We start from the raw sequence: 24,382 nt of genomic DNA, 5'->3' as shown, positions 1-24,382 counted from the left end.
TGTATGTTTTAAAAATCCACAAATGGGAGTGGCACTCCGGAAAGTTCAATGGAACTGAAAGAGACAAATATTGATACTCAACAGTTAGTTTCTATAATAATAATAATGGTACTGCCTGAATTCAAATAAGCAGAACAGATGTTCCTCATGTGTTATGAGTTTAAAATCATGCCTTCATGTGGGATCAGTTAAGATCAAGTTTGAGACTCAGTGTGTATTTAATATAAAAACTCTCAATAAAAAGACTTGGAGACAAAGTCCACGAGGGCATGTTATAATCATCTGTGCAAATTATCAACCATTCAGCATTTGCCTGAAAAACATCAAGGAATGTAAATGTGTGAGGATGGCAATCACTGGGAATGGAGGTGATGATGAAAGAAATGTTTTTTTTGCCATCAACTCTGACCATAGCTCAGCATGTACAGTTCTTCGCAGCATAAGTGAGGCTTGGAGCTTGGTGCTGAGGTAATCCCCAGAGAAAGGAAAAAATGATTCTTTTCACATTTAATATACATTAGAAGAATTTTCAAAAGATAGGCTTTTAGAAATTAGCTCCCACAAAAGAGCTAATTTCAACTTGAACCAGCCCAGCCTAGGCACTGGGATGGGTATAATGATGAAAGAACTTTAGCCTGCCTTCAGTATCCCATCCACACCATAGAAGAACCTAACATCAGAGCTGGAAGACACACTAGGAACTATGATGCAACAGTCTCATTTTACTGATGAGGAGATAGGCACAGGATGTGCCCAAAGCCACACAGTGAATTTGTCACCAGGTAGAGCTAAGACAGGAACCTTCCCTTTCGTTACTCCACTCTGGGTCTCCACAAATGAAAGAGGCAGAAATCAAAATGGAACAGAAAATCATTATTGCCCTTTTACAATAATGGCATAAAATTAGGATTCTACACACACACACACACACACACACACACACACACACAAAACAGAACTGTCATGCCCTTTCATTCCACAGCCCTTTTTGTTATAAAAAATTAGAAGAGTAAAATAGTCACTTGATCCTAAAGAAGAGAAACATGAAGCAGGCAGCCAGAAAGAAAGTCTTAATGAATCCAGGGAAGGGCCAAGGGCATTGGGAAGCTGCCCTACAAGGCCAGGAAGGAAAGGTCAGAGCAAAATAGTTGGGGAAGATGAAGGCATAGAAGGGATGTCATATGATCAAAGTCTACAGAGAAACTCCTGAAGGCCATAGATCCAAGGGACTTAGACATGTCCTCCAGATTTTGGAGTATGAGAGAGGGACAGGCTTTGGAATGCATATCATGGAAAATAGACAAATAAAAAAGTAGCCTTACAATACACAGTGGGTACTAAATGTCCAGTAAGCATAAAGAAAATGTACAAACCTTCTTCCAAAAGGTGTTATGAAGTTACAAAGCATTTCTCAAAGAACTTCAAATAAAGCAATTACCGGTTTAATAATAATAACAATATCAATAAGAGCTACCATTTATTGAGTGCTTACTATGTACCAGGCACCATGCTGAGTTCTTTACAAGGTTTTCTCATTTCATCCTCACAACCGCCTGTGCCTATTTTTTCAGATGAGGAAACTGAGCTCAGACAGTTTAAATGATTTGCCCTAAGTCAAACAGCTCGTCAGTAGTGGAACCCACCCTCAAATCCAGGTATCCCTTAATTCCAAAGCACAGAAACACTCCACCATCCTGCCTCTGTAATTGCAATGGCTTGGTTACTTGGGACTCTCCTTCTGACAGTAAAGAGATCTGACAAAAGTGATGTTCTAGAATGTTCATTCCAGTTAGTGAGAAAGACTTCCTAGAAAGAGAAACTCTGGGGTCAGGGAGCCAGTTAGGAGGCTGAACCAATGATAGGGGACAAAAAGCAAGAATCTTGTGAAATCATTGGAAAGAGGAGTTAATAGACTCTACAGACATATGGGATCCTACTGTGGGAACTTTGCTTTTTTCATTTAGGACATCATAGAAATCTTTTTGTGACAATACATGTATATCTGTCTTATCCCTCTTATGGCTGCCTAGGGTTCAATTCTATAGGAACACCACTATTATAAACACTGTTTCAGTGACAGCTATAGCTATCTTCAGGTATAGTTATCTTTTCATCCTGGTGTATATATATGTGTGTGTGTGTGTGTGTGTGTGTGTGTATATATATGTATATTAGGAACACTTAGCTCACTCAAGATATATCTTATAGGCTGAAAAAAAGCATTTTAAATTTTGATAAACTTTTTTGATAAGGTTTTCATAGTTGAGATGATTAATATTTTAAAATAAAGATGAGGAAAAAACATTTCTTGGTAGTGTTAAGGACCGATATACTATAAGAGAAATAAATGGATTAGTCACCATCCACAAGTGTAATCATAAAGCATAGGACCTTCCATAACCTTTTATTTATTTATTTATTTTATTGGCAAGGAAACCCTTGGTTGACCTCACAGATTGCAAGTACTTTGTCAGTTTATAATTCTCTTATTTTTTTTTATGCCTACAGCACCTAGTCTTCCTAGGTGGTCTCCCATCCAAGTACTAACCAGGCCTGACCCTGCCTAGCTTCCAAGATCAGAAGGGATCTGGCTTGTTCAGGGTAGCATGGCCATAGATTCTTCCATACCTTTTTAAACCAAACAAACACTAATGTTGTCACAGCTAGTGACAAGAAGAAAGGGAATGGAAAGCAAGGTAACCCTTTGAGAACCATTTTCAAATGTTGGAGATCTAGTAACTCATCTTTCTTCACTCCTTAATTCTAAATAAAGAAGAACTAAGCTGGAGTACTCAGCAGCTGAATGTCTGTGGCCATCATTTAATAAAGCAGACAGCCTTTTGAGAGGCTCCTAGAATAAAGGCTGGCAAACTGAATGAAGAATAATTTTCAGACATAATAGCAACTTGATTTTATTTGCAGCTTTGAGCTGTTTGGCTATTGTTTTCAGACAGGGAATCTAAATAACTAATTTAAAATAGCTCCCAAAGGGAAAAGAAGGTGTACTCAAATATTATTATTAAGTATAATGATGTCTCCCCAAGTGAGATTTTATACACTACTATGTAGTACAGCCAATTCTGTTGGGCCCTGGTGCCCAGATCCTGGGCATCATTAACCAAATAAGAAGTAGGAAGTGGACAAGGAAAGGAGATAGCTGAAGGCTAGCTCTCTTCCCCAAATAAACAAGTTGCAACAGTTAAAGCAACAAAAAGCTTTTAGGGAGAGACCTATGCATGGAGGCAATAAGCCATTTTTATCTTTTTAACAGATGTAAAATAAGTCAATTTACTGTAATTAGAAGATAGATCTTGAAAGAGTTTTGCCAGTAAGCAATGATGGGTTATAGAGGTTTTCTATGAATGGACTCTTTTATTTCAAAAATATCAGCTGAGGTGGAAGAAATATGATTCATTTATAATGCTTTAGTTGTTGATTTTATAGGATTTTGGTTTCTGCTTCAGCTCTTATTCATAGCTACTAACCAGGATACAGAGGAAGTATTGCTTACTTATTTAAAGAATTTTTTAAGATAGTGAAAATTCCCAATGGTTAAATTTGTTTATTTGTGTACGTTCTGTTCTCCCCCTATAAGCTTACTTTTAAATTTTTCACAGAACAGAATAGTAAGCAGAACTAGTATTTTATTTATTCACTCAACAAATATTTATTGAACATTTAGTATGTGTCAGGCACTCCAGTAGGCATTGGGAGTACAGTGTCAAACAAAAGTGGTCCTGCCTTCATGAAGTTTATTGTATCACAGGAGAAATGAGTAATAGACAAACATACAAATAAATATCTACTTACAAATAATAATGAGTGCTTTGAGCATAAGAATAATAAGTTCTGTGAAAGAGAAAATACAGGTGGAATCTAGGCTGAGGAGTCAGGATGGCCTTGCCCAGGTAGCCTGACATTTAGAGTAAATGCTAAGTGAAGAGAATGGGGGTCATTTGCTTACAGAACCAAGGGGAGAGCCTTTAAGGCTGAGGGACATGTGTGTGAAAGGACTTTGGGTAATCATACTCTTAGAGTAGCTGGTCTGGCAAGAGGCAACCTGGAAGTTTCTCTAACTTTTGCTTCCAACTGAACAAAGTGCTCTAGGCCTTATGGTTGCTTTGGGGCCTAGAAACCCAGGTGGGTTCCAGAGACCAACCTAGGCAAGTCACCCAATGAAGATACATGTTGACAGCCTGCTTATATGTTCAGCCAGTTCAATAAGGTGAGCTTCCAAAGTATTCCTAGATTCTATAGCCTCAGAGAACCATGTCCCAGTAAATTCCATCTCTGCTCATTGCTTTCCATTACTGGGGAATACCCATTTGCCGAATCGCTGTGCCTCACCTTGGTTGGGGTTAATGATTGAGGCAGATCTGGCCTTTAGAAAAAGTGCAAGCAGCAATGGAGAATGAGAGCAAGAAAGAGAGCCAAGGAAGCAACACCTGCCAACAACTTCCGTTCCTTCGCTTTCCTTCAGCATGTCTTCCCAGGGAGCCCCTAGTGACTGTTTATGGTGAGCTGTTTGTTTCGCAATTGACAAAGCAGGAGAGAGCCCTTTCTGACATTTTTGCCCAGACGCCCCAGATTTCTCAGTATGAAACTGCCAAATATGCAACTTTGGGTGGATATTTGGCTGAATCACTTTGAAGGGCCTGTCAGTGCCTAAAATGGAAATTGTTAGAAAGCAGAAGAGGTTGGTTGCCAGCAACCATGAAATGGTAATGACCAAATCATTTATTTTTGCAATGAAATGTCATCCCCTAACACTATAAAGGCAGGGGTTTTTTCTAGCTTAAAAGTAGTGACTACCTATAAAAAAATCTTTAGTAGTGATTGTGTGTGCCACTCACATATACATACCTCCCTGGGTCCCTCTCCCATCCTCCTAAACCAAACTTCCTCCACTTTCCTGGAGCCCAGCTACAACTGGGATGAATTAAGAGATTGGCCGATTGTGAAAGATAATCAGGCTTTAGCCACCTTATAAAATGAAGGGGAGTTCATTTGGTTATTTATAAGATGGTATGTGGTCGACTTTACCACATCAGAAAGTTAGTAGGCAGTAATAGTCTATATAGCCTAAAACATGATATGGGTTTTTTTTTTTTACCAATCTGTTCAAGTCTAGCTATATTTGCTCCTAGAAGATATGACACTTAATAAGGTTTAACTGTATCTGTCTGCTCAGTAGCAGGCAAACAAGGCAAGATCTCTAATTCTGTACCTTTTATTTTTTAACTCTGTTTTTTTTTTGTTATTGTTGTTTTTTGTTTTTTTTTTTTTAGTTTAGGAGGAAGAGACTGGAAAATACATTGTGGGCTGAAAATGGGTAATGGAAGAGGATCTACTATTTCTTTTAAAACAGCCATTAAGATACTATTCTCTAGGGCCAATTCCTGGGCAGCTTTAACCACGTACAAAACTTTAGGTCCTTCTTTATGTTTTTCCATATTGTGTCTTGTGTTAGGATCAGTGAAAAATTATGCTACCATAGAATTTATTTTAAAGTAATACTTTACAATCCTTTTAGCTTGAAAATATTTTGATAATATCTGCAAATTCTAAATTGAAAAGTAAGATGGTTCCATTCAGCTCTCATTACAGTATGCTTTTAGAAGTATCTTTGGATCACAGTCATCAGTCCAAAGCTTTTGATCTGTTTCTTTTCAAGAGAAAGTGGTAATATCCACAGTCATTTGTGATTGTTAGTGTGAGATCCGTTTTGTAAGGTCTGGTGTTAATAAAGGTTATAGGGACATTACCATTTAGCCATGGACCTTGGTCATCTGAATGTGGCAGTTGCTTTGTATCTCACTGCATTTGAAGCCCACACTTATGGAACTCCTGTTATGCAAGGATCTGGGACAGCCCACTGGAAAAAGTGGCTCTGGTGTGTGTGAATTCCTCCTTCTGATCCTCCTGTAGATTTAGCTCAAAGGGGAATTATAAATTAGGCCAACTCTGTAATTTCTGTCCCATTACCAACTCTTTAAGAACCCTCTAACCCTCAGTCCACATGTATCTAATTCTACTTTATTAGCTTCAGTTTCTTTATCTGTAATATGACTAGACAAGCTGTAAGCTCTCCCCAAATTCTGACAGTTGACAGTTCTAATGGATTCGCCAGCACAAAGGAATGTGGCCATTTTCCAACACTTTTTTTTTAGTTTGGAGAAACCCATTTTTCATGTTCTTTCTTTCCTTATACTCTTTCAAGAGGAAAATATGAACCATTTCCAGTGTCATGAAGTTAACACTTGACAGCTCTGCATAAGGAAGCTTTTTTTTTCTCTGTAGAAGGGGTACAGTATGCCATGGATGCCTGACAAGGTGATACAGACATGTGAGGCAGGTGGGGCAGGCAGTCCTTACAGGAGCCAGAATCATCAGTACCATCTCAGTCCTCCCATGAAGTTGGCCTCACTCAGAAGCATGATGGTTCAGAGCAGATTTCTAAATTAGCAGTCCTGGGTTACAATATCAGCTCTCCTGTTTACTAGCTGTTTAACCTTGGGCAAGTTAATTAACCTCTATGTGACTCAGTTTCCTAATCGGTAAAACATGAATAATTTACTGTTGTGAAGATTGAATGAAAGGGTCATGTCACACAGGCTGTCCTATCTCATGTGTCCAGTACTCTTTGTGGTCTAAGATAACTTTTGTGAAGTGTCTGATCTGGAATAAGTAACTGTCCAAGAGATAGTTTATCCCAGCCTTAGGTTCACATGTCATTGATAACAAGCAAAATGGTGGAAAAATATCTGATGACAAGGAAAATGTGGTCATTTTAACTTAAACAATCATCTCCCCTACTTGCAGAGGGTTTAACAGAATTCAGGCCTGAAGGCTCTTTGAGTTGACAAAGGATATTTAGAAAAGAAGATTCTCTGGGGGTTCTCTATGTCTACAGAGGCCCAAACAAGAGAAAACAAATTACAGCTAGACCCAGGGAAGACATTTTACCACAGATGGATAAAATACTGGGCCAGATTCCCAAAACAGGTTATATAGTATCTTTTCCTGGTAAATTTGGAAAATAATGGCTGGCCATCTGTCCTAGATTGTCTCATAGATCATCAGAGTAGGAAGAGTTCTCAGAGGTCATCTTATCCAGGCCTCAGTTTTAAGGATGAGAATGCTAAGACTCAGAGAAAGGGAACAATTGCCCCAAGAGATCATGCCATTGTACCATACTGGTCTCTTGAGGCACTCAAATTGTTGTCCCTTTGAGTTCTGGACTGCTCTATAGTACCAACATAGCAAAAAGTAATTGAGGCCCACACAGGGGTATTCGAAGATATTGAGCAGTGCCCAGCTTGCAATTCCTACAGTTTATCCATCTGATTTTGGAGCTCTGGCTGTCAAAGTATTTCAGCCAGGCCTCCTCACTCAACTGACTGGTCTTCTTAGCTTACCATCTGAAAGCAGCTGTGGTTAAATCAGAGCTTGCTGACTCAGCCCATGTAGTAAGGATGACTAAACCCAAGAATGTCCTTGAGGGGGGGGATGGAAAATATCTTTCAAATCCATTTGTTTCAGGGAACCATTCTGATAAGTCAGGAGCTGGCCCACCATGAGTCCATGAGGAAAAGCAGCAGGCTGTCCCTGTTCAGCCCAAAGCAGTATTTTACAGATCTTTCTTTCTTTCTTTCTTTCTTTCTTTCTTTCTTTCTTTCTTTCTTCTTTCTTTCTTTCTTTCTTTCTTTCTTTCTTTCTTTCTTTCCTTTCTTTCTTCTTTCTTCTTTCTTTCTTTCTTTCTTTCTTTCTTTCTTCTCTCCTCTCTCGCTCTCTCTCTCTCTCTCTCTCTCTCTCTCTCTCTCTCTCTCTCTCTAATTCCCTCAACAACACTGTGGCTTTCTCGGCACCATTTCGGTCTGGCCAGCATTTGCACAGAGCATCTGCCAACTGGTACAGCCCAAAGCCAAGGGGAGTGAATATCTCCCCTCACAGGAGCGGGCTTTCACATTCCCCTGCTCAGAGGCCTTCCCTCGGGGGTGAATGAGGCTGATCTGCTTTATCTCAACACAGCTTCAATTCTGGGCCCACCTTGAACTCAAAAGAGAAGATCATTTATGCTGACTGATCAGAAAACAATGTGGCTGGCTTCCATCTCCAGAGTGCACTCTGGGGAATTTACAATCTGGAGTACAGTCATCATTTTTTAGGTCTGAATACCACACAGACATTGGACAACTTTAGGAAACGAACACTGACCTTCAGTTGGACTGCTCACCAGCTTAAGGCATTAATTCAGTGAAACTAAAATTTGTATAATATTTCACGTCTCTTGGCTGGGAAGGACTCTGGTTTGCTCAATTTGAAAGTTTGAGAACCTGGTACATTTGGGGGCAGCATACTTTTACAACTTGCAAATTTAAAAAGAAGAGTGGGAAAAGAGGGAGAGTGAACATACTTAGCCATCTTCTGAAAGTCATATACAACTGGAGCAGTTCAGCCATAGAGGAGTCAAGTTCGAAGGGTCTGCCTCATCTTTTTCCTATCCCTTTCCCACCCCCAACTGTGTGTTCACAAGGAGAAAACAGGGCCAACTACCTTTGAGGTCTCAAAATGGGTCAAGGATTTATTTTTCATAAGTGAGTAACAATTTCTTATTCCAATGGGGGGAATGTTTTAGAACAGGCAATGTGGAGTAATGGAAAATAATCTGTTCTAGGAAGAGAGGGAAGAAGGGAAAGGAGAGAGGGAAAGTGTCCTACTTCCTTGCCACATAGCCGTGTGAGCTTGAAAGTGTTATTTTATTTGTCTAAGCCTGTTTTTGATTCTTTAAGCACCTGCTTAAGCTACATATAGTTCCTGGTAATAATCTGGCCTCAATAAATGTTTTCTGAATGAGAAAGTGCAAACAAGAGAGCAAGAGAATGAATGCATGCATGACAGAACAATAAGGATTTGTGTAGTTCACATGGTTTGAAACAAATGAAATAATGGTTATGAATCCTGTTTGTCTAACATTTTAAAGTAAATAAAGCATTAATATACCAGCTCTCTTATTTGAATATTACAAGACACCTGTGAAATAAGCAAGGTAAGGATTGTTATCTGTCTGATAGAGGGAAGTGAGGCTTGGAAAGATGAGAGGTGATATATAAAGGAACTAGGGCTCCAGATCCAGTGCTCTTTTGAACATACTACACAACCTCTGATTTTAAATAAAAAAGTTTTTAAAGGAGAAAGTGCTAAAGGACCACTGCATCAGATCTATCCCTTGCAACCCTTTGTATGAGGGCTCAAATATTGGAGGTAGAAGAAATTTCGGGCTATAACTAACAATGGTAGTAAAGGTTATAGTAAAAACTTGTCTACTGAAAACATAGGAGACCAGGGGAAAATGGCCTTGGAATGACTTGGGTCGGAATTATCCAATATTTTTGTAAAGGAACAATAGGGCCTCTGATAGGCAGAGAACTAACAGTTATTATTTAGAATAACATGGCCCAGTGTAAGGAGGTTGACTGCAGACTCAGGTGAACAAGCCAGGGCTTAGCCTTTCATGGAGCTATCAGCTGCTCAGCAGGAATCTGAATCTTGTAATCTGAATCTTCTCCAGGCTTATATAGGTCTTAGAACCTTTGACTATAGTCTAGACCCCATCCAATGAAGCCACTCCTGTCTGCTGAGCAGATGCCCACCCTCTAGTGACAAGAAAAAAAAACTCACTACCACTCTATGTGTAGTTTCTAGCCCTGTATTCTGGTGAGTTCTGATGATGGTCATCTGTGCCATCATTATTTCTGAATACATGCGACACTAGGGGAATACAGAGATGTCCGTTGCAAAAACACCTCATACAGGCAGTTAAGAGAAGTTATACGAAAACAAAATTTTTGTAAAGCAAATCCTGGTTTTTGTGTCCTCGGTTGGTTTGTTATCTAAATGAATCATTGCTCTCTATCATTTTTTAAAACATAGAACTAGTTTTGTTTAAAGTAGGAATTTTCGACATAGGGTCTGTAGTTCTCAAACAAGTTACAGAAAACTCTGTGAACTTTTCTGAAACTATGTGCAAAATTGTGTGTTTGCAGTTATACATTTTCCTAAGAAGAGAGTCTACATCTTTCCTTAGCGCAAAGGAGTCTACCTGCCAAAAGGTTAAGAACTACTGGCTTAGAGGAAGGTGGAACTGTAATTGTGTATATTAATCTCACAATATAAAACTACTTCAACTGCAATTTATTAGAAAGGTGACTTTGTTTCTGTCAATTGTGATGGTCTGGTTCTCTTTCCTTCTGCTGCCTCTGAAGGATGGGTACCCATGGACATACTGGCAAGCTTTGATATCCTCCCTGCCCTATTTGCATGGTAATGGCTGTACTAATAGGATCTGAGCAGTGGAATAAGGTATTTGATAGAATTTCCATGTCCTTGTCCTCAGTTCTCAATCTCAGAGTACAACCTGTAAGGCAGACATGTCTGTTGCATGGCTTGAGCTTTAGAGGCAGATGGCTCTATGATCCTGGGCAAGTCACTTAATTTCTCTGAGCTTCAGTTTCTTCATCTGATAGATGGGGATAATAACAGAATTGTTCTGAGGATTATAAATGAAATAAGGGCTATAATGTGCTTGACACATAGTAAATGCTCAATAAATAGCAATGCTAACAGTATCTGTGCCAGGCGATCAAGTCCTTAAGAAGATCCAAAACTCTTTTCTGAGGACATGGATAGCTCTGTCTGGAGGTTGCCTAGGGCCATGGTCAGTGATCCATTCACAGACATGGAATCTTTGTCATTATGCTTTGGCCTATTCAACAGTTGTCCTCTGCTAAAAGATGTTGAGGAGCCCTCAAAGCATTGATTATTGAACCCGGCAGTTCTATGTAGGGATTTGGGCTGTGTCTATAGGAGGCCAGAACAACTAGTACAATCAAATCAGTTACAAACCTTCAGGTAGTGCTTTGGCCCAGCAGCAATAACAGTATCTAAGGGGTTTTTCCACCTCTGATCCTAAGCCTCATACCACCAGATGAGTTCAGTAGGGAAGGTAGCAGAGAAGCCATTTATTGTGGCAATAATATAAGCAGGTCTGGGGCTTTTGAAGATTTAGTGAAAATGCAGTGTTTTGTAAAAAAAAATATTGTATTAGCAAGAATTATTTATTGAGTATTAGTTTTTGAGTATTGAGTTTATTCAAGATTCAAAATATTGCGAGCTGGGCACATGGAAAGGCTTACATGGTCAGGTTGATGTGTTAAGAATTCCATAAAAGTATAAAATGACAAGACAGTATAGTTGGACACTGGATAGTCTTGTACAGTTAAGAGCTATGAGACTTTAGAGGAGGGAAGACCTAAGTCAGTTGCAGGACACAGGAAAGGCTTTCTAAAGGAAGTAGATGGTTTAGAGAAGCAGAATGAAGAAGGAAAATGTGGCAGGAAGATAAGCAATAGCAGAGAGGCTGGAACGAGCATGCTGGGGAATGGAGGAGCTTAAACAATGGTTAACAGTAGGGTATGAAGGGGTACTTTGGAAAGTAGTGGTAACTTTGGTTATAGAGGCCCTGCTTGCCCAAACAAGAAGGGAAGGGGTCCAGACTTGATATGGTAGGCAATGAGGAACAGCTGAGTGTGGCAATAGAGGGGCAAGAAAAGGGAATGGAGTCAGAGAGTCCAGCTGGTATAAGAATCCAGACTCAAATGGTCAGAGTCCAGGCTAAGATGAGGGCATGGAAACAAACAAAGGGGAATGATGACAAAGAGCTTGCTGGTCTCTGAAGCCTTTGCCTAGAGTAACACAAAGACTTTTTTCTTTGATAGAAGCAAACTGATTTGGGGTCTTCATATTTCTCTAGCATAAGCAATGCCTCTTTCATACAGAAGCATGCGACCTGCTTTAAGACAGCCAGGCAAAATAACTTGCAAAGCAAGGAATCCAAGAGGTGATTCTTTGTTTAACAAAATGGTTCTTTACCAAAGGATACAAAGAGAGGTCTTTGCTTTAGCAACTTACGTAGGGTTTTGTGAGTGTTAGTCCCCTGAGGGTATACTGAGGAGGCTCTTGGGTGTGGGGTGACAAAATACCTCCACAGTCCCCTTCCTCAGCCCCTGCCCAGGGTTCTACATGGTATAACAGGTCTCGTGAAGCTTTTTAGGTGGAAAAATGCCTCTCGTAACCTGGGCAGATTGGTCATGGACTTGGTCCAGCGGTGAACCAATTTTGTTGACATTTCAGCATGAAAGGTACAGAAGAGAGATATGCAAAGAGGTTCAGGATTCAGGTCCCTGGATTGTCTGGGCATTTCTTTCTCAGATTTCAGCATTTCCCTTGAGGAAGAAAATCCAGTGCTGTGAAGTGGTTTTTCACTACTGTTCAAGACACCCTGTTTGGGGTTATTAGTGTGAGCAATCATGTTAGTTGAGTCTCTGAAGCACCATTTCTATTGGTTGTGTGTGTGTCTCAGATGCCCAAGCCTGGCTCCATCCAGAAATACCCTAGACTACAAATGGGATGACCAGACTTCCCCTGCCCTGTCCCCAAGGCAGGGGTCATGCACTTGAAGGTTTCCAACAGACTGGATTCAGCACTGGCTCAGCTGAGCGAAGGTACCATACATTTGTGCTTGCTGGAGAAAGAGGATCTTAATTTTACAAACTTTAAAGAAATATAAAAATGATTTTGTTGTATTTAGATTACCTTTGCTCAATGAATAAAACCCTATGACTTCAGGGCTTAGAGAAAGTTGTGTAAAGATCACATATTTCCTTATACATATTCCTACATATATATATATATATATATATATATATATATATATACATACACATACATCTGAGGACTGTTCACTGGTTCCCACTGAAACTGGTTGTTTCATGTGTGTGACTTCTGTCTGTCCATCTAGGTGGTAAGTCCTTAGCTTGTTATCTGAGCTGGTGGATGCTGAGGGATCATATGTAGTTGTGTTTGAGGGCCAAAGACTAAAACTAAGACCCTGATATTTTTTCAACTTTCTTGGAGAGCAGCTAAGGGTGGGGAAACTGTTTAATTGCTGCAAGCAGTTTGTAACTTACAAGAGATGAAACTTTTGATATTCATTTAGGACAAACTGTTCCTGTTTTAATGATAATAGTAGCTCCTGTATATTGAGAGTTTCCTATGTGCTTGGAACTGTGCTAAAGTTTTTACATACGTAATCTCATTGAAGTTTCACAACATTCCTAAAAATGAGGAATGATTTTTATCCCCCAGATAACAGATGAGGAAAGTGATAGAAGGAGAGATTAAGGGACCTAAGGTAAGGCAGTTCAGTGGAGAGCTAGGATTTGAACTCATAATCTTAATGATCATGCAAACCCTCCCTGGGAAAACTGCTCAAAATTATTCTCCATGCAAATTTGAAGCAAATACTCTTATGAAATTAAAGTGTGGCTCAAGCAGCAAAAATGGCTTTGTAAAGAAAAACATATATAAAGTTGTCTACATGGCAGGCAGGGAGGCATTTCTGCAAGCTAGTTTGCTGTTGGAGCAATGTGTCTTAGCTGGGGAGGGAACAATGAAGTTAAGGGCATAGCATGGAAACTGACAGCAGTCCCTTAAACTGGGCTTGAGCCCTAAGAAAGAGAGTGCCAAGTGCCAGAGGCTAATAGGACTGGGAAACTGTGGCATCAGAGACAGTGCTTCTAAGCCTCAGTGTCCTAGAGTTGGGCAGGGAGGCCATCCAGCTCCTTGCAGTGGCGTATATTTCTCTGGTGACTGGTGTCTTTTTATCATATTTTCTAACTGATTATTGCAGGATATAAGAAAGGTTTTGATTTCTGTGTCTTTACTATATAACTACTATATTGAATTCTCATTAACTCTAATGTAAAATTACAATTCACTCGTATTCGTGGGTTTTCTAGATAAGCAAACATATTACAAAAATATATATATGTTCTCCATTTTGCACATTAAAGAAACTGAGGTTCAGAGAAGTTTAGTAACTTCCTCTAGGTTACACAGCTAGTGACAGTGCATGGATTAAAAAGTAAGCCTATTTTCAGATCCTGAGCTCTAAATTACTATATAATAACATCCCTCCTATACATGCATGACATTTTCAGATCCTGAGCTCTAAATTACTATATAATAACATCCCTCCTATACATGCATGACATTTTTATACAAATAGGACAATACTATACACATTCTTTGCAACCCCCTTCTTTCACTTAACAATATACTGTTATATAATAACAATATACTTAACATCTTTCCTATATGCCTAAATATTATTTAAAAATAAGATTTTAATGTATTCATAGAATACTTTTATCATAAAAGAATTATTACCCTTTATTGAGTGCTTAAAATGTGTCAGACATTTTAACACAGATTATTTTATATAAGCTGTGTTTATATGAGGCCAGGATTACTGGTTGTTACAGTCACATCAGTTAAAAACTCCAGCCTGCCACTCTCCTACCTGGTGGCACCCTAGCCTGTCACCCCCAACCAGCTTTGGAGCTGTGGAATTTGCATAGATTACTGTGTCATCTAATGTAAAATTCCCATGTCTTACTTATGTGGGTACAAAGCAAGCAACAAGTTTCTGGGCTGGGCAGAGAGCATGGCTCTTGAGAGTGACTCTTGATGTTGGAAGGGGTTCCTGGGTGAGAGCTAACGTTACTAATATAAGTAAGGGAACCAAGAAAAACTGTTCTCCTCTAATTTTCTGGAAGCCTTGAGATGATTCTGGAACCCAAGGAACACTGGCAGAGAGAGATTTCAGGAGGTGCAGGAGCCAAAGGTGAACAGACCCCATTAGTTTGAGGGTGACAAGATTTAACGAAAACATCAACATTAATATCTTGCCCACAAATATGATCCTTTCCATAATGCACAATGTCTACTTAATGCAAATTGGCTACTATGCACTATTGTATACCCCCCTCAAATCCATATTTTGAAACCCTGCCCCCCAATGTGATGGTATTTGGAGATGCGGCCTTTGGAAGGTAATTAGGTTTAGATGAGGTCTTGAGGGTGAGCCCTTGTGATGGGATTACTGCCCTTATAAGAAAATATATCGGAGAGCTCGCTCTCCCTCTCTTGCCACTGACCACTGGCCATTTACTTCAACTGATGACCTACATTTTGAAAGTGTTAGAGAAGAATGGTTTATGCCTCTCAGATGGCTCTCAAAATAACATTAGAAAGTATATTTTATTCATTATTTTAAAAAGACTCCAAAAATAATTATTTGAGTGCCTATTATGTGCCAGGAACACTTCTTAACAGTGACCAAGGCAGAGATGGTCCCTGATTTCATGTTGCAGGTTATAGTCAGGCAGTGAACAAATAATCTTATAAATAATGACTGAATTCTAGTTGTTATGTGGTACTAGTGAAAGAGCAGAGAAAGGGGCTATGAATGGATATAACATGTGGTCATGACCTAGAGAGAGAAGTTAAAATTGCTTCTCTGAGGAAGATGAGTCATGATGGATAAGTAGGAGTGATCCAGGCAAAAGGTGTGCATATCTGTTTGTGTGCACATGCACACGTGGATGTAATAACAGACATGGTGGGAGATGACAATGACATTGCCAGCAGAAAAAATGACAACTCATTTTTTTATTGTGATAAAATATACATAACAAAATTTACCATTTTAACCATTTTAATTTATACAATTCAGTGCCATAAACTGCATTCATAATGTTGTGCAGCCACCACCACTGTCTAGTTCCAGAAAATTTCCATCACCTTTATAGGAAGTCTTCTACCCATTAAATAGTCACTCCCCATTCTTCCTTCCCCCAGCCTTATGTAATCATTAATCCCTTTCTGTCTCTGTGGATTTATATACTGGATATTTCATATAACTGGGATCATATAGTATTTCTCCTTTTGTGTCTGGCTTCTTTCACTTAATATGTTTTCAATGTCCATCCATGTCGTAGCATGTATCAGTACTTCTTTTCTATAAATTAATAATATTCCATTGTATGGATATACCATCTTTTGCTTATCTGTTCATCAGTTGATGGATATTTGGTTCATTTCTATGTTTTGGCTATTGTGAATGGTGCTGCTATGCATATTCATGTACAAGCTTTTGAATACCTGTTTTGAATTTTCTTGGGTTTATATCTATAAGTGGAGTTGCTGTGTCATATGGCAATACTGTGTTGAACTTAGTCAGGAATCAGAGAATAGCACCAGTTTTATTATTGAAAAAAAACCCAATGACTCAAATGCAATCATTTGAAACTAAGTTTTTAGACATTATAAATAGTCTGAGCAGATTAGTGACAAAATGAATCTTACCCACAATGAAGAAAACCAAAGTGAGTCATTCCATGTATACTCATCACTACAGTTAGAAAAACCACACAAACACCATTTCGATTGACCAACCCAATGATGAGCATGAACCTTCTTAAGTCTGAAGTGGAACTGTTTGTCACAGCACCCAGTCACCACTGAGACTAGTGATCCCCTCATCCATCTGTGAGTACCTTGAGTACAAGGGCATATCTGAATTATCTCTGTCATTCCAGTACCTGGCACAGTCAATATTTGTTGATAGAAAGAAGACAGAAATGCCACCCAGCCCCGTGGGAGAGAGATGATTGTGTCTCTCTGTGTCATGCCTCTACAGTGTATTGAGCCATCCCCTACCCTCACACTAACCTCCTTTCCATCATCCATCACTTTGGGTGGCACTACTACTACTGCCACTCAGTGACGAGCAAACCAGATTATAGCACTTTTCACACAGAGAAATTGGCAAATTTCAGAAACTAATATTTGTTCGACCCATGTATCCTGATTCTTGTTTTGGATAATATGGTCATCATTCCCATAGGCAAATCCCCTAGTGTAGCGTGTTTGCCTTTCTCTACCATAAAATGTGAATCCTATTACTGGTTTCCAGTCATCTCACAACATCATGGGGAAAGTCGAAGCAGATATGGAAGCTGTATGTATGAACATCCCTGGGCTTGTGGAGTTCTCACCAAGTGGGCAGTGACTGGGCTTGATACCATTTGGAGACTGTTACTGCTGTTGACATTGAATATGCTGGTGTGGGAACAAATGCTGTCTTTGTCACAGGCTCAACTACAGGGGCCTCTCCTTCCCTAAACCGGCAGCTGAGGCTAAGTACTTGAGATCCCTAGGCCAGCTGTTGTGAAGTAAACGCCAGGCAGTAGGTAAGGCAGGATTCAGAACTGGCAGACAGCCAGGCTTGGGTGGGAACACTAACTGGAGGAAGTCACAAAAGTTGTCAAACAAGTATTCTCTGAGGGAGTTTAAAACATAGGGTCTTGCTTCTAAGGAAGATAAAGCACCAACAGGCAGGGCTGCTTAAAAATTCCTACTTTAACTCACTATCAGTTGAAGAAGATTCTAGTACTAGAAATGCACTGTGAGCAGGGTTTCCCCGAGGAGGCTTTCCTTGGATCACAGAAAGATAGCCACACCCTGTGAAGTTCTCTGAGAGCTTACAAAGGGCAGTGTTGTTTCCACTAAGAAAGAATGATAGCCTCGCATAATAGTGTCCTTATTCTCTAAACCTCAGACCTTGCATGATGAGGGGCAAATGAGCCTGCAGGCCCAGGCAAAAGGGGGAGGGGAAAAGCTTGGCAAAACAGAAATGCTTTTAGCTTGCTTTCTAGTCAACATGGAAGGTCTTTCCTAGGAAGATGGTGGGATCAAAGTCAGGGGTCTGTCTCAACTCTATTCCTAGGATGGTTGTTAAACCATACCAAGATACCATTTCATTTGATGATGTCTGATAAAAGTTTCCAGGTGGACATATTTTCTACCATATTTGATGGCTTTCAGTGAAATATAGTACAAGCTTAGAAGTTATAGAGATAAAAACTTATGAGGAAAAAAATAGTTAAAGTCATTGTTTTAAATCAGAATGAGAATAGTGATATTTCTGAGTTGTGGGATTTCTTTCACACAAAAGGGGAAGTCAATAGCCTGACAGTAGCTTTCAAAGTCAGTTTATCAACCAGTTGTTAGGAAATGGAGCCCCAAATTGAACTTCAATATAGCTTTGACCAACTTTGGGATGCTTATTGTATTGCATCAGACATGCTTATGTCAGGGACCACTTCCAAGATTCCAATTCATTTCCCAGGCCAACGAAACCATGTCAGCATATGAGTTACATCCCTAGTGTCTTCCCAGGGGATTTTTTTTCAGCTCTAGTGCTGGAGAATGATTCTATTAGGCTGGGGAGAAACTGTGTTGGGCAATGGCATGAGCCATGCGGATCCCTGAGCTCCAGTTCCACCTCTGTTGCCAATTAACTGGCATTCCAAGTGAGCCTTTGATCCAATCTGTGTCTTGGTATACTCAGTGGTTAAAAAGAGACTTTAATTTTATTATTTAGTCCCTTCCAGCTTCAAAAATAAAAATGTCTGTTTCTTTGGATTCAACAAAGAGTTATTGGGCATATGCAAATCACCTAATTTTGTAAATTTTTTAGGTCTGAAAGGGATCTTAAAGGTCATTGACGCCAACTCCTTTATTGTACAGATGTAGAAACCTAGACCTAAAGAGAAGGGAGTTGCTCAATTAGTGCAGTATCAGTTAGAGATCAGGTTTCTCGATACCCATTCCAGTGGATTTCCTACTTTATTTATTTGTAAATAAGTAATACATGAGCATGGTTTTAAAATATCAAATAATACAGAAGAGCTTGTAATAAAAAAACAACAGATCTCTGCCCCACCCCCAGCCCCACTCCTCAGAGGCAACCATTTCTACCAGATTCTGTTTTCAATTCATCTGGTGGTTACTTTAGTATCTCTAGATAATATGCCACTACTCTCATTTCTTGATTTATCCATTTTGGACCTTATCTATTGTCTCCTTGCTATAAAAACTGAGGATTTAGCTCACTTAAAATTACTTCCAATCTCCTCTCTTTTTTCCATTTCCTCATATTTGATAGTGTTATCTTTATGAGATTTTTAAATTAACTTTAAAATAGCATAAAGTAAAATTTACTATTTTTGATATACAGTTCTATGAGTTTAGACAAATATAGTAGTTCTATAACTACCACCACAATCAAGATGTAGAACAGTTCCAAGAGTTTCCATGCAGGAATGTGGCCCAGTAAATCTCCTGTACTTTAAATAATGGTAATTTCTTTAAAATTACAAAAAAGAAGATGTAGAACAGTTCTATCACCAAAAAAGTTTCCTCAGGCTACCCTTTATAATCAACCCTGCCCTCCACCCCCAACCCCTGATAACCACTGACCTATTTTATGTTACTATAATTTTGATTTTTCTAGAATGTTATGGAAATGGAACCATAGAGTATGTGATCTTTTGAGACTGTTTCTTTCACTCAGTATATTTCTTTTTGAGATTCATTCATCAGTAGTTCATTCTTTTGCATTGCTGAGTAGTATTCTATTACATGGAAGTACTACAGTTTATCTATTCACAAGCTGAAGGCCATTTGGGTTGTTTCCAGTTTGATAACATTATTTTTAGTTATTTCTCTGGTTATCTTTTTTTAATTAATTTATTTTAATTAGATTCAAGTATATAGTACACTGGTTAGACATTTATATCATTTATAAAATGATCCCCCTAATTGCTCCTTCTCTCCTCTGGTTTCCACCTAGCCAATATATTAATGCTAACTGCATTCCCTATGCTGTGCTCTCCATTCCCGTGACCATTTATCAACTACTTATTTGTATTTCTTTAACCCTTCACCTGATTCTCTCTGCCCTCCAAATCCCCTTCCTTCTGTCCATCACCAAGTTGTCCACTGTATTTGTGAGTCTGTTTTTGATTAGTTTGCTCTATTTGTTTCTTAGATTCTGCATATAAGTGAAATCATATGGTATTTATCTTTCTCTGACTTATTTCACTCAGCATAATAACCTCTAGGTCCATCCATTTCGTTGCGAATAGTAGGATTTCATTTTTTAATGGCTAAGTAATATTCCATTGTGTATATGAACCATAACGCCTTTGTCCAATCATCTGTTGATGGGCACTTAGGTTGCTTCCATATTTTGGCTTCCATATTTGTAAATTGTGTTGCCATGAATATTGGGGTGCATAGATCTTTATGAATTATTGTTTTAGTTTTATTTGGACAAATATCCAGAAGTGCAATTGCTGGGTCAAAGGTGTATCCATTTTTAACTTTTTGAGACACCTCCAGACTGTTTTCTATAGCGGCTATACCAATTTGCAGTCCCACCAATAATGTATGAGGGTTTTTTGTTGTTGAATTCTTTATGTATTTTGGATATAAACCTCTTATCCAATGTATCATTAGCAAATATCTTCTCTCAAACAGTTGGTTGTCTTTTTGTTTTGTTGATGGTTTCCTTTGCTATACAAAAACTTTTTAGTTTGATGTAGTCCCATTCATTTATTTTTTTCTTTTGTTTTCTTTGCCTGAGGAGATATAAATGTCTAGCCAGTGTACTAAGAAAAGAAATTACTGCTAATGATGTCAGAGAGTTTACTGCCTATGTTTTCTTCTAGAAGTTTTATGGTTTCAGGTCTTACATTTAAGTCTTTAATCTATTTTGAGTCTATTCTTGTATACAGTGTCAGAAGGTGGCCCAGCTTCTTTTTTTTTTTTTTGCATGTATCTGTTCCATTTTCCCAGCACCATTTATTGAAGAGACGATCTTTACCCCATTGTATATTCTTACCACCTTTGTCATATATTAATTGAGCATATAGCCATGGATTTATTTCTGGGCTCTCTATTCTGTTCCATTGATCAATGTGTCTGTTTTTATGCCAGGACCATGCTGTTTTGATTACTGTAGCCTTGTAGTATGTTTTGGTATCACGTAGTGTGATACCTCCAACTTTGTTCTTCTTTCTCCAGTTTGCCATGGCTATTTGGGGTCTTCTATGGTTCCATATAAATTTTACGATTATTTGTTCTACCTCTCTGAAAAATGCCATTGGTATTTTGATAAGAATTGCATTGAATTTATAGATTGCTTTGGGAACTATGACCATTTTAATGATGTTGATTCTTCCTACCCATGAGCATGGTATATGTTTCCATTTATTTGTATCTTCTTCAATTTCTTTTTTCAATGACATAAATTTCTGAGAACAGTTTTCGATGCAACTGTAAATGGAATTGTTTTCTTAATTTCTCTTTCTGAAAGTTTATCATTGGCATATAAAAATGCCACTGACTTCTGAATACTTATTTTGTAAGCTGCTACTTTACTGAATTTGTCAATCAGATTTAACAGGTTTTTTTTGGTGGAATCTTTAGGGTTCTCTACATATAGTATCATGTCATCGGCAAATGGTTATCATTTTTTATTAAAATTATTGAAGTGACAATGGTTAATAAAATCAAATAGCTTTCAAGTGTACAATTCAATAATACATCATATGTATATTGCATTGTGTGTTCACTACCCATAGTTAAATTCCTTCTGTCACTAAATATTTAATCTCCTTTTCCCTATCTACCTCCCTCCTTCCTTCTAGTAACCACTAATTCACTGTCCATGTCCATGAGCCCTGATTTTTTGTCATGTTTGTTTGTTACTTTTAGTTTTATATCCTACATGTAAGTGAAATCGTATGGTTCTCAACTTTTTCTGTTTGACTAATTGAAATCATATACTTAAGCCTCTATTTCTTGAGCCATAATGCAATATATATATATATATATATATATATATATATATATATATATATACACACATATCTTCCTTTTCAGAATAGTAAATGCTTTTGACTGGATTTTAAAACAACACCTTTATTCATTTAGTCTCAGTTTTAAATGGATTTAATTTGCAGGTGTACTTTTTTATGGGGGTGGAAGAGCTTGTTTAAATGCTGTTCAGCAGCCCTGTTCAGGACTACTGATATTCTAAATGTCTCCTGGAGCATAGGGCCTTCTCTAGGAGCAGATGTGCCTGTTGCTGGGAAGATATACATGTACTTTCTGTCCTGACCATTGCTAACTCAAGCAGTAATTTTGGGGAAAAAGACCTTTCTTCATGTGGATTTCAGCTTTTGTCTGTCATGCTTTTTCTGTTCCAGCTGCCTTCTCCAGTCAGCACAAAGCAACATTTCAAAGGAGACTGACAAATTATCCCCAGCTGCCAGAAGGAGGTTAGCTCTCTGTGTGTTCTGTGTCCCTGATAACCAACAGGTTAACTTTCTAAAGGGAATTGACAAAAGCAGAAATTGTCCTTTCACCCAAATGTTTTCTTTTTCTTTTTAAAAAGATGTGGATTTTTAATAATCCTCTCCATTCTTACACTAATTTATACCAAGAAATACAGTGTAAATGAGTACAACTGAACCCTTTTGTTTGCAAAATTCACATTAACACATTTATTTTTTTAAAGGATTTACAAGATATTAATTTTTTTAAAAAAAAATTGTTAGCACAGTGTCTTTCCTCAAAGAGTAGCCATTTAAAGGTTGAATGACATCAGATGTGGCCATAGAGATTTATATGTTGCTATATTTTACTTGCATTTTAAGCCATCTTTGTATGTATGTTATCGACCAGGCACTTAAACTGCATAACAAAAGTGAGTCTAAGGTCTACCACAGTACCCTACATGTAGCAGGTGCTCAGCAACTGCCTTTTGAGTTGAAATGGTCCAAAATAGTGTCATGTATACATGATGGTGAAAGTATTCTGTATTAATACAGTGAGTCAGGCATTCTCAAACACTACTGTGAATGCAAATTGATACTACTCTCCCACAGGGAAATTTGGCAAAATGTTCCAAAGCCTTTACTATGTTGTTATCCTTTCATCCAGTAATTCTCTTTGTAAGGACTTATCCCTCCAAAATAATAAAGATGCATAAAAAGATATAAATACTAGGAAATTTATTATAGCATCGTTTAAAATAGAGAAAAAGTAGACATGACTTAAATGTCTATATTATAAAATCTTGTACAGTAACACTTATACTATGAAATGCTACGTGGTTATTTAAAATCATGTTTAGTGGCATGGGGAAATATTCACAACCTAAATTAAGTTGTGGTAGAGAGATTATACAAACGAACATACAGTATTATCTTAAGTGTGTGTGTGTGTGTGTGTAGAAAAAAGACTGAAAAGAAGTAAATAGAAATATTAAAAATGGTTACCTCTAGGTTGTAGGATTGTGAGTTATTTTTGTTTTCTATTTTCTGTAATTTTCAAATTCTCTGCAATGAGCTTATATTACTTTACAATCTAAAAAATATACATTTTAACTCGAAAGAAATAAATACTGTTTATGATAGACGGAGGGCTTACATTTATTAAACTCTAGTAACAAGATGTGGAACCATTTCTCAAATCAAAGTCAACCCTTCAGATGTGATGTGGAAAATCACAGCAGTGTTTTGTCTTCGGAAAGACAAAATGAAGCCCATCTTTCTAGGTTTAAGTTTTATTAGCCCCAGTTTGATATTGAAAGGCAAATGCGTTCATTCTTTTCTCTAGGCCTAGTTAGGTTTCATACTTCTCTCTCCCCATTCCCACCCCTTTTTTAAACTTTCCAGATCTGCGGAACAAATGTTGAGCAAACTGGAAATAAATAAAATCCAATGACTTTAAGATACCACAAAGCCCTCCCTTCCTGTGTACTAATGGCTACCTGCCCATTGTACTCCCCAGAGTGGAAGGCTAGAGTCAGCCAAAATAGAGGCTTTTCTGATTCAAGCATGAAAACTGCAAATGTTTAAAAGAGAGAAAAACATAAGATGTTTGAAGAGATTGAAACACATGTACAACCTCTCTCCTGCATTCTTATCTTCACAAAATATAAACTGGTGGGCTCTGCTGGGGGAAAAAACTATTTAGTAAAAATTCAGCAATAGAAGGAAGATACAGTAAAGATTGTTCACATTTCAAAGAAATCTTAGACTCCTAGAACTTTAGAGCTGGAAGGAAAATATCCCAACAAGTAAATTTCCTTCCAAATACCAGATACCATGCGGGGTGCTGACCAAATGTTATCTCATTAAAAAAAAATCTAGCAATGCACCCATTTAACAACTAAGGATATCAAAGCCCGGGGAGGGGTTTTGAGATGCCTTGGATCACGTATTTTGTTGGCTGCAAAGTTGAGACTAGGTCCTACATCCTCTGGAGACATCAGATGAAAAGATAAAAAGGTGGGGTTTTCTCGGATAATCTGCTGCTCAGCTCCAGGTTGTCCAAATACTTACCATGCCATTGTGCTTGGATATTTTGGTAACACTCCAGCTAATCAGGTTCAAAATCAAATGCATAGTCTTCCACTTGTCTCTAAGTCACCCAGGATCTGAACCAAAGTCTGTTTGGCTTTTAACTCACTTTTACCCTACACCAACAGTCTGTTAACAAGTCTTGTCAATTCTTTCTTCAAAAAGTATCTCCAAAAAGATACAAATTTCCAATTATAAAA

General features: G+C 38.2%; 1 protein-coding gene and 1 pseudogene across 1 annotated transcript in view; one reads left to right on the top strand and one right to left on the bottom strand.

Annotated features, from left to right (window-relative positions):
- Positions 1-24,382, top strand: part of PLAC1 (placenta enriched 1) — a 182,197-nt gene that overhangs the window by 130,472 nt on the left and 27,343 nt on the right. The gene's annotated exons all lie outside the window — the stretch shown is intronic.
- On the bottom strand, positions 2,500-2,618 carry LOC118608418 (annotated as a pseudogene).

Source organism: Rousettus aegyptiacus, unplaced genomic scaffold (genome assembly GCF_014176215.1).
Source record: "Rousettus aegyptiacus isolate mRouAeg1 unplaced genomic scaffold, mRouAeg1.p scaffold_m13_p_9, whole genome shotgun sequence".
NCBI lineage: Eukaryota > Metazoa > Chordata > Mammalia > Chiroptera > Pteropodidae > Rousettus > Rousettus aegyptiacus.
Note: the sequence above shows the minus strand (reverse complement) of the source record. Positions and strands in the feature narration are given on the sequence as shown.